This window comes from Lepidochelys kempii, chromosome 3, assembly GCF_965140265.1.
Source record: "Lepidochelys kempii isolate rLepKem1 chromosome 3, rLepKem1.hap2, whole genome shotgun sequence".
Taxonomy (NCBI): domain Eukaryota; kingdom Metazoa; phylum Chordata; order Testudines; family Cheloniidae; genus Lepidochelys; species Lepidochelys kempii.
In genome coordinates, this window is record NC_133258.1 from 95806007 (window position 1) to 95812829 (window position 6823).

Genomic DNA, 6823 nt, shown 5'->3' on the forward strand with positions numbered 1-6823 from the left:
CAGCAAAACAGGGATCTGCGTATTGTAGAATCACTTATGCAAATATCTTTGTCCCAGCTAACAATATGTTTAACACTGAAGAATTTTAAAGTTTGATGATATGCTACCATGTGTGAAAGCAACTCATTTTTATTAAGTAATATACACAGGATCTGGAAATGCATCATCTGAGCTTTTAAAACATGTTTTTCAACAAAGATCTTGACTTTTAGGATGGGGGTGAGCAGGAGTGTCTTTTTAGGTTCTATGATTCTGACTGACTAACTTTTTTCCCTTCAGTTCCCAAGCTATTTCCAGTTTCACAGTATTTTTTTTCAATCCCCCCTGCTTCTTTTCTAACACCCCCTCACTAGAATGTAAGATCCATGGAGTCAGATTCTGTTCTCTTCTTTCCAGCAATACAAAGGAGCAGATTTTTTTCTATACTTTATCAGAATTAATTCTATCCTCTTAAAAGTTCAGCTAAAAAAACGGCAGTATAATTAGCATACTGTGGAAACACTAAGATGGTCTACATTTTTATTACTCACTATATACAGCAATCAAGGTGGGCATGGAACCTACAATCAAAGCCTCAATCCTGCAAGTACTTATCCACATGATTAACTAAGCAGATAAGTAGTTCCATTGAACTACAGGACAACCTCTGTGAATAAAATTAAGCATGTGTTTAAGTGTTTGCCAGATTGGGCCTAAAAACCCAATCCTGCAACCTTTACTCACTCACATGTTGTCCTTTCTTAGATGATATTTTAAAATTATGAAAGGCCATCTCTTAAATAGAAACTGAATTAATTTTTAAAAGGGAGAGAGAATGTCCACAATCTGAATGAAAGCCAAGAATGTCATATATCGTCTCCTAAAAAGAAAAAAAAAGTCTTATTGAAGAAATTTGTTTTTAATGGTAAATGCCTAATCTTTATGGAATCCCCGAGTTGAAGGCTAATTTCACTCTTTTAGTTAAACAAATATATAAATTATAATGTTAGCTTGGAGTCCTCACCCTTGTATCAGGGTGAAACAAAACCACAAACACCTCCAGGAGAGAATAAGATTTTAAAATGAGGGGCACTGTGCTTTGACATTTGCTCTTGAGGACCCACAGGAAGAGCACAGTATTACTAAGCAGAACAGCACATTCCAGTAAACTGCTTTGTAATTTAAAGTTGCATATCTATGCTTGTAATGTTAGTAACATGCAATTGTAGAAAGTAGGGATGACACCAGACCAGTGTGGGAAGGAGGGAAAGTAACCTCCAAAAGGTAGGATTGTTTGGCTAATTGAAAGACTGTTGAGAAGTAAATTGTGCCCACACTCATTTTTTATGAATGCAGGTAATTTAAACCTGTGACATCTTTAGATGAAACTCACTAGGCTTCCTGTTAGACTTGGCACTCAAGGTTGCTATTGTGCACAAATTTACAAGAGAAGCAAATTCCGTAGAGGCAGCAAGCAGTCCTTGCTTGTCGTTTTCAGTATACGCCTTAAGACCTGTGATTAGGTCTTCTCTTTCCAATGCACAAATCCTTTCCCTATGAAAATTCTTGTAAGGTTTCCAGAACCAATCTACTGACACAGTTTGCTCCACTGATACTCAATAGGACAGTCTCATAGCTTAGCGTGCAACATCTCCTAATTAAACTACCAAAAGCTGAAAGCCATTTGCTGTAAAGGAACAGCGCCTACTGCACTCATTATGATCCAAAGTAGACATCCTGACATTAGAGTTTGCTATTTTCTCCATAGCACTACTGCTGATATCAGTCCCACTAGGACGAGGACTTAAAAGACCTGTCTGAGAGAGATGACAGAGGGAAGCACTAGAGATTACTTCCATCATCAATCTAGTCAGTCTAACACTATCATCTGGAATTTTTTTAAGCATGATGGATTCTTTAATTAACTTCAAAAAGTGTATCTGTTTCTCAGGTATGTAAACATAGCAGGGCAAGAGTCTTCATGGTTTTGCTTGGGGAATTGTCAAAACATCAATTAGGAACAGGGAGGTTTGTTTAATGAATTCCCAATTTGACAATAGGAAAAAATATACTCTAAACAGTTTTTCTTCCCTGAATGATCACACCAAGCAGCTTTTCCACACTTAATCAACAATATACATTTTTGGAAATTGATGGATTTCCATTCAGGTTGGTGGCTGTGATTCAAACCAAATATGCACTGGCTTCTCCCAATATATTTCAGGACTTAGTGAGCCTCAGGAGTGAAAAGTTTGCACAGAGTTGGGTTACAGTGACTCCCAAGATGCAATGCAGCCCTGCTGATTGGCTCCAAAAGTGGATTTGCACTGCTTAAGGTGGAAGCATTGCCAGGGCAGATGGAGGATGAGCTGATTCAGCACACTTCATGGCAGTCTCCATCTGCAGGACTCCTACAGAGCACTGGACGTAGTTTCAAAGCTGCCCCGGTCTAGTGGAAACGCTAGGGAGGACAGTGGTGTAAACATGATTTGGTCTTCTCGCAGGGGTGAAGTTGCCTGCAGTATAGGAATGTAAATGCTGTTTAAAAAGTGAACAGTTTAAATGATTAAAAAATATTTTGTTTAAACAGCTAACCAATTAAGCAGCCACTGTGGCCAGCCAGCCCGGAGGTTAACAGTTAAGGCGGGTTAACTGGTAAAACTAATGCTTACCGGTTAACATTTTACATCCCTACTTCAGTAGCAAAGAAAGTGCAATTTGTAACCTGCTGCAAATTGGGGGGGGGAGGTCAAGCCCTGTGATTTTGATGGAACTGCAGCAGGTTCTATGGCTCAATGTGTTCATTACTAAAACATGAGTAGGAGTTGTCCTTGTTGCTGGAGGGGCTTTGTGATTAGGCTTCTTAAATTGATAAACTGCTCAATGATCATTCTATAATAAAATCTCTGTATGATCACAACAATAAACATTTTGAGACAATTAACCAAAGGATCCGGGGTTTTGACAGAGGAGTATGATGTGTGTGCGCACATTCATGTTTTTATTCATTAAACACTTTAATTCATGTTTTTAATGCAAATACAGCCATTAGACTATTAGGCATATACTTCCACTACTATCCTCAACATGATGTTTTCTAGCCTCATTCATTTTTAGGTCTGTGGTTTCAATGAAGGAAGTGCCATTTCTTATTGTTGTTTTACCATGCCCAAAAGTATGCTAGCCACTTTGTGGAACCAATAAAAAGAGTCATGGGGTGAAATCCTGGCTCAACTGAAGTTAATGGCCAAACTCCTACGGACTTCAATAGGGCTGGCATTCATTCATAGTCCCTGTTCCTAAGCATCTGTAATCTAATTTTAGATGACGGGATAAGTGAGAGTAACAAATAGTAGGTAAAAGATGGGGAAAGGAATCAATCATAGAATCATAGAATATCAGGGTTGGAAGGGACCCCAGAAGGTCATCTAGTCCAACCCCCTGCTCAAAGCAGGACCAATTCCCAGTTAAATCATCCCAGCCAGGGCTTTGTCAAGCCTGACCTTAAAAACCTCTAAGGAAGGAGATTCTACCACCTCCCTAGGTAACGCATTCCAGTGTTTCACCACCCTCTTAGTGAAAAAGTTTTTCCTAATATCCAATCTAAACCTCCCCCACTGCAACTTGAGACCATTACTCCTCGTTCTGTCATCTGCTACCATTGAGAACAGTCTAGAGCCATCCTCTTTGGAACCCCCTTTCAGGTAGTTGAAAGCAGCTATCAAATCCCTCCTCATTCTTCTCTTCTGCAGGCTAAACAATCCCAGCTCCCTCAGCCTCTCCTCATAACTCATGTGTTCCAGACCCCTAATCATTTTTGTTGCCCTTCGCTGGACTCTCTCCAATTTATCCACATCTTTCTTGTAGTGTGGGGCCCAAAACTGGACACAGTACTCCAGATGAGGCCTCACCAATGTCGAATAGAGGGGAACGATCACGTCCCTCGATCTGCTCGCTATGCCCCTACTTATACATCCCAAAATGCCATTGGCCTTCTTGGCAACAAGGGCACACTGCTGACTCATATCCAGCTTCTCGTCCACTGTCACCCCTAGGTCCTTTTCCGCAGAGCTGCTGCCTAGCCATTCGGTCCCTAGTCTGTAGCTGTGCATTGGGTTCTTCCGTCCTAAGTGCAGGACCCTGCACTTATCCTTATTGAACCTCATCAGATTTCTTTTGGCCCAATCCTCCAATTTGTCTAGGTCCTTCTGTATCCTATCCCTCCCCTCCAGGGTATCTACCACTCCTCTCAGTTTAGTATCATCCGCAAATTTGCTGAGAGCGCAATCCACACCATCCTCCAGATCATTTATGAAGATATTGAACAAAACCGGCCCCAGGACCGACCCCTGGGGCACTCCACTTGATACCGACTGCCAACTAGATATGGAGCCATTGATCACTACCCGTTGAGCCCGACAATCTAGCCAGCTTTCTACCCACCTTATAGTGCATTCATCCAGTCCATACTTCCTTAACTTGCTGGCAAGAATACTGTGGGAGACCGTGTCAAAAGCTTTGCTAAAGTCAAGAAAGAATGTTGAGGGTCACAGCAATAAGATCACAGGATTATTCAATTTAGGCACATGCACATATTGATTAATATGTTCAAGGTTGTTGTTGTTGTTCTGGAGCATGAACTGAGACACCACCCCTTCTGGAATCTCAGGGAAACGTTGCCGGAGGTCATGGAGTACCTGCACATCAAGTTGCTGACTACCCTGCGCCATGCCAGACTGATGTTGTTCTGGGATTCTCAAGAATGGAAGTCAATAAGCCTTCCAGTGGATACGATCTTCTGATGCTTCAGGCATTTTTCTTTAAAGAAAGAATAAATCCCCTTAATATCTTCTTAAGTCGTCATATTTCCAGGAGTGCATCTCTGCTGATTCACTTGCAGCATCGTTCATCCTGATTTTACAGAGGTGTTTCTTCTACTTTTTTTTTTCTTTATGACGACTTCACAAATATTAGTTTCAGTTACCATGCGGTGGGGGGCGGCGGCGACAGCAGCAGCATACCCGGCTTCCCCTCGCTCTCCACAGGAGAGGGGCAGGGACTGCCGGGACGCCCCCCTCTTGCTGGGTCTGGCGGGGGCGGGTCCCCCCTTTCTGCTCGTGGAGGCGGGGGGGTGGGTGGGAAACTGGTCTCTGGGCAATGCAAGCTCAGAACAGGGGGGAGGGATAGCTCAGTGGTTTGAGCATTGGCCTGCTAACCCCAGGGTTGTGAGTTCAATCCTTGAGGGGGCCATTTGGGATCTGGGGCAAAAATTGGGGATTGGTCCTGCTTTGAGCAGGGGGTTGGACTAGATGACCTCTTGAGGTCCCTTCCAACCCTGATATTCTATGATTCTATGAATAAATGAAAAAAGTGTTTAAAAAAAAAAAGTGTTAGATCCACTGGCTGTTGCCAACCTTTGTTCCACTAAGCAAAAATTTGTGTTAAGGAGCTAAATACTGTTGCATTTTATTTTCCTGATTTTAAAACGCATCTTATTGAACAGCACAATACAAAGCTATCAGAGATTGGATATTTAAGTAGCACATGCCTAAGAAAAGATAAGATTAGAATCACGATACAAACACTGTACGTTTACAGACTTAAAGGTGAGAAGAGAACGAAAAGGCATCTCAGGAAGTCTGTCAAAGGAATTTGAGTTTGACAAAATAATTCAGAGAAATGAAACAGTCACATCAAGCATAGGTCTCTGTAATAGATGAGTACATAGCTTGTACATTTTACTAGATGGCTAGATTTCTTAAACTGGCATCCATCTTTTACTTTTTTATACAGTAACTCCTCACTTAAAGTCATCCTGGTTAACGTTGTTACGTTGCTGATCAATTAGAGAACATGATCATTTAAAGTTATGCAATGCTCCCTTATAACACTGTTTGATAGCCACCTGCTTTGTCCACTGCTTGCAGGAAGAGCAGCCCGTTGGAGCTAGCTGGTGGGGGTTTGGAACCAGGATGGACCGGCAGCCCCCCTATCAGCTCCCTGCTCCCCGAAGTTCCCTGTACAGCAGCCGCCCAGCAGGCTATCAATTGCCAGCAGTTCAGCTGTCCCTCCCCACACTGCCATGTGCTGCTCCTGCCCCTCTGCTCTGGAGCTGCTCCCTGGAGCCTTCTGCTTGCTGTGCGGGGTGGGGGGGGGGGGAAGAGGGGAGCTAATGTCAGGGTGTCCCCCTCCCCCCTGCTCCTGCCCCCCACTTACCCCTTCTCCATACAGAGCAGGGTGGGGATATGACAGGGCTTAGGATGGAGGGAGCTTGCTGGCCGCAGCTGCTGTCTACTTAAGCTTCCTGATCTACTTAAAAAGGCAATGTACTTAGAGTGATGTCAGCGTACTTAAAGGGGCAATGCGCATCTCTCTCTCTCACACACAGGGTGTGTGTCTGTCTGCCATGCTGTCTCCCCTCCCTCCATTCATGCTGCCTTGTGGAGTGTGAGGCTACATTAATAACGATGTGTTAACCCTTGAGGGCTCAGCCAAATGCTAGTTCATCATTTAGCAGGAAGGCATTCCCTGAGAAATATCCCACCCTCTAACTTCACCACCTCAACCAAGCATCACAATCATCATTGCTGTGTACAGTATTAAATTGTTTGTTTAAAAAAAAACTTATACTGTGTGTGTAGATATATATAATATAGTATCTACATATATAATATAGTTTGTCTGGTGAAAAAAACTTCCATGAAACTAACCCCCCCATTTACATTAATTCTTATGGGGAAATTGTATTCGCTTAACATCGTTTTGCTTAAAGTCACATTTTTCAGGAACACAACTACAACATTAAGCGAGGAGTATTACGGTATTTTAATTCTTAGTTTATTTA